General features: G+C 42.1%; 1 pseudogene; it reads left to right on the top strand.

The window, feature by feature from the left end:
- The window catches only part of LOC134082329 (polycystin-1-like protein 2), a 36800-nt pseudogene extending 28541 nt beyond the window's left edge, over nucleotides 1-8259 (top strand).
- The last annotated feature ends 5152 nt before the right edge of the window (nucleotides 8260-13411 follow it).

Raw genomic sequence — 13411 nt, 5'->3', positions numbered from 1 at the left:
TCAAAATATAATGTCATTTTAGAAAGTAGACATATATTAATTGGAGTGCAATGCGAAATTGACTGCTTTCTCAATTTGCATTAATCTGGCTCCTTCACGGCATCACAAAGTCGGCCACTCAATGCTTTCTTGCATTATGTGTCTGCAGGTATGCTGCTAAAGAATGTATACCCTATGAGGGACAGACATTCTGGGTTCCTCCAATAATACTGTATATAGTGTTATTGGGGGCAAGGCTCTCTGAGGGTCCTCTGTCATTTCTGGGCCCTTGGAATCTTCCTAAACACCCACCCACTGGTGTTCCTGTATTCTTTCTGGGGTGGATTTCATTTTCTCCTTGTAGGGTTCTCTCTCTTTCTCCTTGTAGGGTTTTCTCCTTGTGTAGTTCTTGACCCTAACAAATTTATCATGAATTAATGTAAAAGCAGCAACTGCACTAGTTGCAATCAGGAAGTTCATAGTCACAATGATATCACTAAGAATGTGAATATCTGTTTGTGCCGCTAGCATATTCATTACTCTAAGCTCTATGCACAGGATTAAGTCATTGTGGATGGTCATCTACATGATGGTTTGTAGCAACAACAAACAATTACATGACAACATGACCAAAACAGTATGGCCTTTAGTGTCACAGTTACTTAGTTTTAGCTTTGCTTAGAATCTTATTTCAAGATTACATTTCAGTTGGAAACTATTTGTGATTTCTTTCAGAATATGTTGACTGGTGCTGTTGCATTCTGGGAACAAACACGTTATTAGGGGATGGTAATCTGAACTCAAAATAGTAAGTTTTTACAAACTTTCCAGTAAATTTCCAGTAACTTGAATTAAAAAAAATCAGTTGGCAGAACTTGAAAAACTTAGCTTACACAACTTAATAATTGTAGTTCTTCAAAACGTGCTAAGTTTAAGTTGATTGAACTCAAAAATTCTAGGCAGCCGGTTGCCTTGAAAATTTGAGTTGAACGAACTTTTTTTTTTTACAGTGGTTCATTGAGTTCAATAGTCAATTATGTAATGTTAACCAGTTACTCTGATTCACTCTGATGCATATTGTTAGCAATGGTGTTTATCCTCACGTCTCACATCAGATGTCAACCTTTGAGACAAATCCATTTGCCTGGAATACAGTGCAGTCCATCAATGGCACAGTGGGGGCTCTGTCTCTCTCGCAACATAATGGCCCCCCCATCCCCATTGCTAATTTGACAAACGAGATTGAGGTAGGCATGTTTACTTTAATTCTTGTACAGTAACCAAACAAAACAAATGTATTTATTTTTTAAATGTTCATTGTAATATTTCAGTAACAAAACCCTTTGCTTATAGGATGTTCAATTGAGACCCAATTGTCCAGTAACTGATGTGATTTTGTTCAGATTGTGAACAGCACCTTTCTGGACCTTGGAAACTTCAGCACTATCGCGATCAATGTGACTTCGCCGAACGTGTCCCTGGTGCTTAAGCTGAACCCCTCAGAAGACATCTCCTTACATTTGCTTATAGGGTTCCAGGAGTACCCCAATGACACACACTACGAGGCACAAACCTACCTGCCACATGACAAAGACACACAAGGTTTCCACATCCTATCCTATCTTTTTCAAAGAAAAGAAAAGAATCAAGATAGCTGAAATTACTTTTTATAAGTTAACTGAAAATAATTTGTTTTTCCATCCCACTGATTCTGGGCAGAGGAGAGATACACATGGGTGTTGAGCTCCAGGGATATGACCATAGATGAGGGTGTATACTACCTTCTAGTGAGACCTGTGGTTGGGGCAGGAGTCAACTCTACAAACGCCACAGTCTCCGTCACCTCCATTGCTGCTCAGTGCATGTACTGGGATGAACTGAAGCTGAACTGGAGTGACTATGGATGCAGGGTATGTTCATTCACATTACACTGCTGTACTTACTGCCAGAGGGATTATGTACATACAGTATATGACCAGAAACTGAAGCTTTTTGGGAAGCAAGCACTGATTGCTTTGTTCAAGCTTGACTGTAGAGCAATTTGGGGCTGAAAATGCACTGAACAATACAAACAGGCCTTAGTTTAGATTTTGTTAGTGATCGCTACTACCTCTTTCGCACATACTTGACTCTGTCTTCATAGGTTGGGCCCCTGACTACATCCCTGGTCACGCAGTGCTTGTGCAACCACCTGACGTTCTTCGGAAGCTCCTTCTTCGTCATGCCTAACGTGGTGGATGTTAGCCAGACGGCTCAGCTTTTTGCCACTTTTGCTGAGAATCCGGTGGTGGTGTGCTTTATTGGCGCCATTTTCCTGGCCTACCTCATGTTGGTGATATGGGCACGACGGAAGGACATTCAGGACACAGCCAAGGTCAGTCTCTATAGAATGTAGAATCCTCACTAGTATATGGCATTCTAGTCAGTACTCCTAAAGTGCACATATGACTGAACCTTCTTTTTCTTTCTTTGGTGTCATACCGCCAAATACCGCCTTAAATGTTATTTCTTTATTTATGAATGTATTTATGAAATGCTAAAAAAATATGAATGATCAACTCAAGGTATACTCGATTTTTCAGTTTAAAAATGCCCATTCTGTGCTGCCTCTTAGGTAAAGCTTACTGTGCTGGAAGACAACGACCCCCTGGCAGAGTACAGATACTTGCTCAACATCAGCACTGGGCACCGACGTGGAGCCTCTACTTCCTCACAGGTCCGTATACCTGACTACTGTATTGTTCATTTTGCTATTCTCCTTGATTTTCATTCTGTATTTTCATTGTGTTATTGCTTGAATTGATATTGTTTAGTATTGCTGTTCTCCCTAATGTAGTAGTCTGGACAACTTTTTAAATTCTTCACTGTTAAATTTAATTATTGCATTGTTTTTCTTTGTATGTCGCTTCGGACAAAAGCATCTGCCAAATCCTATAACAACTAGAAAAGCATAGACCTCCACCAAGTGAAAACATAACCGCTACCTGGATCCAGACGGTGATCCAGATCACTCCCAAAATTAAATAGTCTTCCTTGGGTCATTTCAGACCTTTCTTGAAAATTTCATCGAAATAAATCCATAACTTTTTGAGTTATCTTGCGAACAAGCGAACAAACAGACTAACATACCCCAATGAAAACATAACCTCTTTGGAGGAGGTAATAAGCATGTAAGGACTTACTGGCCGTCTCTGGTTTGAGCCCCCTCCTGTTGTTATTTTGCCTAATTTTTGCATTCACTGATAATGGCTGTATGATGCTGTTTATGTCTTTTGATTCCTGAGCAGGTGACAGTAACTTTGCTGGGCTCTGAGGGTGACAGTGAACCACACCATCTGACTGACCCAGACAAGCCAGTGTTTGAGAGAGGCAGGGTGGACATGTTTGTATTGACCACGCCATTCTCGTTGGGCGACCTGAAGAATATCAGGCTATGGCATGACAACTCAGGGAATCACCCTGGCTGGTAAGATATGGCCATACACTGCTACCAGTCAAGAACCTATCCAATATTGTCTTGCTCACTGCAATCTTTAAACTAAAGACTACACATTAATTGCACAAATCAAAACTAGATCTGAGCCCAAGTACATGACACAGAGCTCACCAAAAGCAAAGATTCTGTTTCAGGTATTAATACAGTATTATTACATCTGTGTCTGTGCCTGTATCTTTCTGCACTGTGCAAATCAGGTACGTTAACAAAGTGATGGTGCAGGACATTGAGACGGGGCAGAAATGGCACTTCCTCTGCAGCTCGTGGCTCGCCTTAGACATGGGGGAGTGTGTCCTGGATAGAGTTTTCCTTGTAGCCACAGATATGGACTTAAAGAGATTCAGGTAAAACATTTCTTTGTTTTTACATGCATTTGTTTTGTTTGATTACCACAAGAAAATTGCCTGTCATGATAAACCTGAATCACCATTTTGTTTTTGAGAAAACATTTGTCTTTTCTCTAGCCAGTTTATGGTCTTTTTTTCTCCTGCCTTTCGTCTTGCAGCAATCTGTTCTATATGAAGACAGTGAAAGACTTCTGTGACGGCCATATCTGGTTTTCTGTGGTCAGCCGCCCTCCAAACAGCAGCTTCACGTGCGTCCAGCGTGTCTCCTGTTGTTTCTCCCTGCTGCTGCACCATGCTGACCAACATCATGTTCTATGGTGTGCCCACAGATCCTGCCGAGCAGACCATGGACTTGGGTAAGTCTCTGCGCATATCACCTTTTGCCCATCCATCTGCATGAGAATCACAGACATCAGCAGCACTCAACTCAAGTCTGTGTCTTCTCCTTTTTCCGCCACGACAGGTCACATTGAGTTCACCTGGCAACAAGTGATGATCGGCGTCCAGAGCTCCATCATCATGTTCCCCATCAACCTCCTCATCGTCAGCATCTTCAGAAACACACGCCCGCGGGAGAGGAAGTCTGAGAAGCCTGTGAGGGACAAGAGCAAGGCGGACACCCGCAAACTGGCCAAGAGTGGCCATGTGTCACCAACCGGGCCGCCCTTCTCTGAGAGCCAGCACAGGGACATAACACCAGAAGCTGTCATCAAGGTACAAAAAAACCCCTCAGATATTAACCGTTTTTAACCATCTAATACATGGAATACCATCTAACCTTAATAAGGTTATTTCTGTAGTTGAATGGACATTTGAGCACAAGGAATGCCATTACTTACATGACGATAAACTTGAACTTGAACTTAAGGGGAATGGGTTCCTCTATTAAGTGATAATAATTACTTACATGATGTTTTCGTGTCTCCCAGGACATAAAAAGAATAGCACAGTCACTCTCCAAGGTGATGAAGAACCCTCTTCCCGGGATAGATGTGACATCTGGCAAAAACCCTGACATCAATATGCTTCTTTCACTCATGGAGGACATCATCCGGCAGCAAAATCTTGCAGGGGACACTTTGGAAGGTTACAAAACAGTTTTTCCTTCATTCTTATGATTATGCCTTTTTATTATGCAAATACATACACACACACACACACACACACATATATATCACATACAGAGAGCATATGGATGATAGGATGGGGAGAAACAGGGAATAGAGCAACACACCATTATCTAAAAAATGGTTTTGTGTCTTGTTGAGGGAAGTTAGGATTCTTTTAAACTGTAATTGTAAAACTGAGGACTCCCCCTAGTGGTTATGTTGTGAGCCAGCGTGTAACAAAATCATGATTCTCTCCTGCTGACAGAGAACCCTTCCTCTGAGAGTCCAAAGAAACTAACCAGTGACGGCCAGAAGGGCAGCCTGAGCCTGTACACCCAGTACCTCTACCGGCAGCTCCAGCACGTGGAGAAACAGCTGGGCCTGCTGGGTCCCACGCGCTTTCTCCAACCCTGGCAGCTACAGCCAAGCCATGCAGCAGGTCCGGGGCATCAAAGGCCTCCTGGAGCCCCATCTGCCCTCCACCTCCAGCGGAGACCACCTCAGCCACAGCTCCAGCCCCGAGGACAGCGCCGAGGGAGGGGGCAGTAGCGGTGGCAGGAGATGCTGTCAGGGAGGCTTGCCCTGGTGGTTCGTGTTTGTGGGCTGGCTTCTGGTGCTGGCGACGAGTGGGGTGTCGGCGTTCTTCACCATGCTGTACGGGCTGAAGTACGGCAAAGAGCGCTCTGTCAGCTGGCTCATCTCCATGGTGGTGTCCTTCTTTGAAAGCCTTTTGATCACTCAGCCTCTGAAAGTAAGACATTGTTGAATTCACTTTAAATTGACTTAATGATTTAATTCAATAGATCTGAATAAGAAATGTTCTTTTGTGTTGACGTAGAATGTAAGATCTGACTCGGCACATTCGGAAAAGCTTCAGCAGAGGGATCACACACTCAATGAGCCACAGGGAGGTGTTCACATGGACTAATACATCCCTCCTGAACAACATTTTTGGACAATATCCAGGTAATTAGTTTGGGATTTTGCCATTTTCATAGAAGCAGTTTGTACACATTTGAATGAAAGTAGAAGTGAAACATAACCCTATTCAAACATATCAAATAAATGTTTAACACAAAATAATCAGAAAGAAATCTTAACAAGGATCACAGTCTGATATACTCAGTTGTCTGTGTTTACTTCAGGATTCATAACGGACGGGAATTCCAAACTTATTGGCAATGCCCGCCTTCGCCAGGTGAGGGTGCAGAAAGACTCCTGTCGCATTGCCCGCTCCATGCAGCGCTCGGTCACAGACTGCCATGCTCCGTACTCTTGGGAGATGGAAGACAGGGGCTCCTATGGTACGGGCTGGAATCGCTCCAGGGATACGAACACCTCCCGGGCTGCTGCCCCCAGCCCCTGGCAATACCTGAGCCAATCCCGACTCAGAGCACATCCCATATGGGGCAACGTGGCCCTGTACAGAGGAGGAGGCTTTGTGGTGGAGCTGGGCCCTGACCTGACCAATGCTACAAGGTAAAGAGGAGAGAAACAAACGCGAATGTAAATCATCAATAAGATAACCACGACACAGAGCAAGTGAGTCGGTTTGAGACCACTGAGAGAAGTGTGAACATTTTTGAGAGTCTGCTTTTCTAATCCACAGTGTGCTTCAGTACTTGTTTGACAACAGATGGCTGGATGTTTACAGTCGTGCTATCTTTGTGGAGTTCACTGTGTACAATGCGAATGTCAACCTTTTTGCCATTGTTACACTAATGCTGGAAACAACAGCTGTGGGTAAGGCAGACATCTTAGTCATTACATATTTAGATATGGAAAAGATCAGAGATAAGTACAATAATGTACTACTGTATAATTACCTGCAATAATGTCTGCACAGGTGCATTCCAATACCGTAGTGAGATACAGACAGTCCGTCTCTATCAGTCTACGGGTGGCTTACACATTTTTGTCATGGCCTCTGAGGTCATCTACTTCCTTTTCATTCTCTACTACATGTATGTCCAGGTGAGCATTTCAGTTCTTACTGAAGAACTTTATTTAAATGAAAAGAATAAATACCACACCCTGTTTATTCCTCAATAGGCATCATTCTATCTGTAAAGCCGCTATTCTCTCTGCACTCAGGGCAAGCTAATGAGGCAGCAGAAGTGGACTTACTTTAAGACGAAGTGGCACCTTCTGGAGCTGGCCATCATCATCCTCAGCTGGAGTGCACTGAGTGTGTTTATCAAAAGAACACTGCTGAGAAACAGGGACCTGGAATTCTATCTAAACAACAAGGACAAGTGAGTGGTCATCTCCGTCGCATGAACGTCTTCATGGTGCAGGTTCTTGAAACCTTTTCCCCTTCATCAGGTACGTCAGTTTCCACGAGACAGCCATGGCAGACGCGGTGCTGGGCTACCTGATGGCCTTCCTGGTTCTCTTGTCCACCATTAAGCTGTGGCACCTCCTGCGGCTCAACCCCAAACTGCACCTCATCACCTCCACCCTGCAGAGGGCCTGGACAGACATCTCAGGCTTCCTGCTGATCATGACCATCATGTTTCTGGCCTACTCTATCGCTGTAGGTTTAGGTCACCCACAGTGTAATGACTTTACATCACAGAAGCATACTCATGTATATGTAAATCTGCATTAATAAATGGCGTCGTGATTGTTGCTTGGGATATACTGTAGATTTTCTGTGTTCCTAACCAATGACTATTTCCCTGAATACTTTTTGCAGTGCAACCTAATGTATGGCTGGAAGTTGTCTTCATACAGGACTCTCATAAATGCAGCACAGACTATGGTCAGCCTACAGCTTGGTATCTTCAATTATGAAGAGGTCAGTTCTTGGTAAATTAACTTACAAATGAATGCAGATGACTTCAAACTCCTAATGAATCTCTGTGTTTTGGTTTTGAATTGCAGGTGTTGGATTATAACCCAGTTCTTGGTGCATTCTTAATTGGCTCTTGCATCATCTTCATGACCTTCGTTGTATTGAACCTCTTTATTTCCGTGATCCTGGTGGCATTTAGTGAAGAGCAACTTCACCATCAGGTGATAGAACATTTGACCTTCTGAGTTAGTTTAAGAACATGCTCTGTTATAAATATTATAACAAGAACTCTATAACTGCAAGATTACAAGATTTTAACTACATTGTCATCCACTTCTATTTCATAGCCATCTGAAGAGGAGGAGATAGTGGACCTGATGCTGATGAAAATCTGCAGTCTGTTTGGGATCAAAATTAAGAAGAAAGGAGAAGCAAGTGACTCCTCATCTGCCACTAACAATCCATCATCATCTGTCATATCGTAAAACTATTGCCTGTCCATTGTTATTTAAGAACAAGAAGCCCTCTGGTATCGAGTAGCATTTCTGTTCCTTTTGATGTAAAAGGTGAGGCAAAATTCATAGTCGCTGCTTTTGGTTCTTGTTGAAGTATGTTGCTAACTCAAATTTCTTAAATATCCCAAGATGCCAAGATCTGGGGGAAGTACGTAGATACAATGTGTCGGGGAATGTCCTTTGTTTTTCATATATACATGTATTATGCAAAGTTCTGCAAACGTTGTAAACTGTCCATGTAATAACTACAAGATCTTAGTGAAATCATATTTAAGTTTCATATAACTATACTAGTTAGCACATCATTTCTAATGTTGCATGCTTTTTGTGGTGTTGATTAAACACATTAAATACTAAATGTAGTATATTTTTGTTGTAATGTTCCAATGTGCTCAGTGTGCACTCAGTGGTATGAATGGAGATATTAGGTCAACAAACCAGTTGAAGATTCATAGCCTACTGCAGGGCTATTCAATTAGTTTGTAATAGGGGCCAGTTCATGAAAAGTATCACAACTGAGGGGCTGGAGAAATACGGCACTAATGGGTGTTCAAATGTTGCATTTTGTTATGCAATACGTTTTTTGGTGGTAGTATTTCTGCCACTGGCCCAGACTATTAGGCCAACATTGATGTGACACTGGCTCTATATTGCTATGGCTAATATAAAATCTGTGATGACATATTAACAGCAATGGAATCTGTGCTTTGCGCAGTAACTGCTAGGTCCACAATTTCTAATGGGTACAAACAGGTTTCAAACAGTGTTCAAATGAATTAAATGTGCATAATCGGTCAAGTATAATAACTCTTCTCAACATAGGTCTCCTTGTTACATGTAGCCAAACGTTCCCACCATTTAAATGATATGAACGTGTTCACAAATCTACAGTGGACTTGACATCTGGCGATGGATGTGTATTAGTTTAGTAGCTTATATACTCCAATTTATGTTGAAACTAAACTAAGAGGTTATGTTTAACTCGTTCAAAACGTTGGCTGAGGTGCAGCTGCAGGACTTCAAGGCGATAACATGCAAGATAACAGCCACCAATGATAAGCTTTTAAACCGACTCCCATAGTTCCATTACGAGTGGCGTATGTTTTTCTCGAGGATGTGCTTGGACTGGAGAGGCACACTACCGGTGAGATTTCATGCACCAAAAATGCTTCATGCTTTGAGGGAAACTTGGATTTGGCGCACGTCAAGAATGTTGGTGACAGACGCTGCGTAAATTACGAAGCAAGGCACAAGTAGGCCCCTACACCTTTGCATAACACACAGTTCAGCCAGGAATACTCAGAGACATAACTGAAGTTAACAAAGATTTTAATCGGGATAGAAATAAGCAACAATGAGAGTCTTTGGCGTAGGCCCCGTCCTAGGTCCAGGTCATTGAGCGTGCAGACCCTGGCAAATCCTGCCGGAACAAGAGGCAGGGACAAAGCCTACTGTTGCATTTGACTGATCATTCAGTGTTTTCTCCATTATTTTTTAGCAGGCATTGATAATAAAAAAAAAAATGAAAAAGTGTTCCATTTTAAGCCATAGGCCTATTATCTGTAACACCTCTCTCCTTTGTTGAATATGTAAATCCCTGATATAACCAAAACGGCTACCGCCGTTCATTCCGACATACCAGCACTCCGACATTGATGTCCAATTGTCGTAGTGGAGGCATGTCTCTTTATGGGAGAAAGTCCCACCACTCCGACATTTTTTTTTCATGGTCGCAGTGGCGGTATTTAACTATTTTTTCAAACAACGTGCCATTCCGACATGAGGTCATTAATAGGCTATAATGTCATAACTATATCCAATTGTGTAAAATAATAAAGATTCACATTTAAAATGCCATTGTGAAGACTTCTTGATATGGTTATCTGTTGCGTGCACGAGTCGGGGAAGTTCTGACATGGCAAGTTTTCTTCTCCGTCTCATTATTCGCGGACTAAGTGGAGCTAGATTATTACTATAGAAGTTATTATTTTGCTGTCACTTCGTCTGTTTTATGGCCTAGAAGGTTGTATTTGGTATCTGTGGATAGCTCTAGCGCTCCTCTTTTATCTGACATGCAAGCTGTAGGCCTATCTTTTTAACCACGGTTTCACGAGTAAATCAAACGAAATAGCGGTAGCCGAAGCTATATGATTCTTATTTGTTTGTCACTTCGTCTGTTTCTATAACACAAAAGGATCGATGTGTTTGGTATCAATGGAAAGCTCTGTTTCTCCTCTTTCATTTGATATGCGTGTTATGTCTGTGCGATGCCTGGTCCCGGCGTAATTCAAGCGAGAGCAGTGGCTGCGTGGGTGAACGCAGAGCAATATAGACTGTAAATATGATACTTTCATTTTATTTTTATTTGCATAGGCTACTTGATCGTACAGACACGTGTCTAGTCTCGTTGGAAAGCCCCGGTTCTGAGCTCTTTCATGCAATAGGTCTCATCTCTCTGTGACTTATAATCGCGGGGCAATGTAACAGAGAAGAATGGGTGTGTTTTTTGACGCACTTTGCGTCCGTCGGGCTCATAGGGTCCGTTAAATTGACGTGGAAAAAAATAGGATTTGTAAACTGTCGGAATGGGGATACTAAAATGTGTCGGATTGGCAGCATGTCGGAATAACACCATGTCTGAATAGCGGCATGTCGGACGAAAGGGATGTCGGACTGGCAGGATGTCGGACTGCCGACATGTAACCGATAAAACACTTTTTGTATCGCATCTATCGTGTGTTAGGACGTTTTCAGTAACTTGCTTACACATATGAAGGGAACATTTCCATCAAATTTGCATTTCCCTTGTAGGGGAAGAGTGTGGCACATTAACTGAAATAGGAAATCGCTGTGATGTCACCACGAAAGAAACGTCACTGACGTTAATGACGTCACTCAACGTCATTTATTTCTATGACGTTTTTTTTTCATTGCCATAGGGAGGGAAAGTAATCTCATCGCCACCTGGTGGTTGCGTTCCTAGAGGCTAGCGGGAGAGGATGGGATTTTCTTTTAGAAAAAATATATCTCGGCCCACGATCGGAAGTTAGTTAAATGCCTTCAATATGCTATCCATGTAGGTCAGCTCTATTGCTTCTAGTGGTCATACTTTATTTTTTAGGATCAGTTTAATTGTTTTGAGTTTGTTTGTAACATGGCGATAACGAACTACAGTAGCTAGCTACAGTAGCATTTGACGTCACCAGTTTGGGCGCTCCATCTCCAACTGATCAAAACGGCAATTTGCTTAACTTGCTTATCATATTTTTGTAATAACAGAGAGCGATGTAAACCGCGTGGTAATTACCTTTATGTTGGGATAACTTGTGTTGTGCTCCTACTCACACAAGAGCTGGCAGTAAGTGTGATTGTCTACTAACTAACCAACTAGCTAACAGGCTAATAAACAAACCATGCTAGGTGAGTAACGTCGTCGAAGGGTGTCACGTCACTTGAAGTTGTAGTCCATTTATGAAATGAAACGAGCAATTACGTTTTTTTTAAATAAGGCGAAATAGAGTCTGATATTTTCACAGTTAGTAGATTATTACAGTATGCCGACTGAAAAATATTTTTGGTGGATAAGATCGCTGGTATAGCTGCGTAGTATTTTTTTGAAAAGTCGGTCTATGGGACTTAACATTGGAGCTGCTCTTCGATAGGAACGCAACCACTTGGGGCGCTGGTTTTCACTTTCCCTCCCTATATGGGCTTCACTCGACCAATCTGTTGTGTGTAGTGTAGTTCTTTTATTAACAATAACAGTTTTAGATACAGTAAACAATTAACTTCTCTGAAAATCCAATTCAAAATCCAAGGAATAGGTAAGGTATAATACATATGGATATAATTGAAAGAAAAAAATATTTAAAGGTTTAAATTGCGGAACTTCTGTGTTGGTAATGGAAAGATCTTTGGCCTCTGACCATACTAGTAGGCTAGAAAAGGCCTTGAGGTCCTTGCGGTTTTGCGTCCAACTAAACTGTTTCCAGCTCAGTAGGCTATCAGAAAAAACAGGAGATAACTTAGTCAACTAGATGTAGGTGGCTCAAAGAGGGCTATAGGCTGCCAATTTCAAACAGCCATTCCTACGTTTAGAAATGATAGTTTTATTCTTTTCGTCCATTTGAATATCTTCAGTCTGAAAATAAGTCACCTGCCAAACTATTTATGGTAACCTGAAATAATGGAAAGGTGCATTCAGCATAGAAGAATTGCGAGTCTAACGAAGTAAGTGTGCCTTTACAAGTGGTCGCGCCCAATGAACGGATCTGGCCATTTTTTCAAATACGAGAAAATGAACGTCTGGTTGCCAGACCACGTCTCATTTGAGAAGTGGTAGGCATTAGCCAGGCTAGTTGTTGAGCGCAAATAGCGCAAAAACCTTCCCGAGAACCGAAACGAATTGAATAAAAATGCCTATTTGATCTAATTTTAGAATGAATTATTATTCATTGACATATCACTGTGAATCTTGCATTTTTGAATGACTATCGCGCCACCATAACAATGTTTAGCCTGCCTACGATCACGCCAATGCAAATGTTAGTGAGCATGCTTCTGTCACCAATGTAACGCCTTCCACATAACGTAGGTTACATTTACTATGGCCAAGCCTCATAGTTTTCAAGAGTAACGGAAGCCTGTAATCTATTTAGACTTTCTCTCATACATCTTATTAATTTCTGGCCATAATAAAGTTAGGTGGTTTCGAAGGTGTTGGGCATCGCAGGGTTGCCAACTCTCACGCATTCGCCGTGACACTCACGATTTCAGCATCAATCTCACGCTCTCACGCAGACTTAAGCAATGTCACGCCAAAATCCATTCTTATTTTTCTTCAACCCGTTCCTTATCAGTTGGTGACTTGACCACATGCAGCAGTTCATTGTGTAGGCAGTAGACGAATTTAAGGCATGTATAGGTTCTTTAGATGAACTGCAGGGATAGGTCTAATACCTGACTACAACGTTCTCAGCGCAGAGAAATTATGTAAGGGATAATCAACGACGCGCCGTGGAAAATAATGCACGTTCGAAGTGGTAATAAGGACCCGACGCCGCAGGCGTGATTGCTCACGAAGTTCTAGTCACACTGATATGAATGAATGACTCTTGACAGAGTATTATAGACCTACTAGTTGCTGTGATAGACGGATCGCGAGAAAA

Source organism: Sardina pilchardus, chromosome 6 (genome assembly GCF_963854185.1).
Source record: "Sardina pilchardus chromosome 6, fSarPil1.1, whole genome shotgun sequence".
NCBI classification, from domain to species: Eukaryota; Metazoa; Chordata; class Actinopteri; order Clupeiformes; family Clupeidae; genus Sardina; species Sardina pilchardus.
Note: the sequence above shows the minus strand (reverse complement) of the source record. Positions and strands in the feature narration are given on the sequence as shown.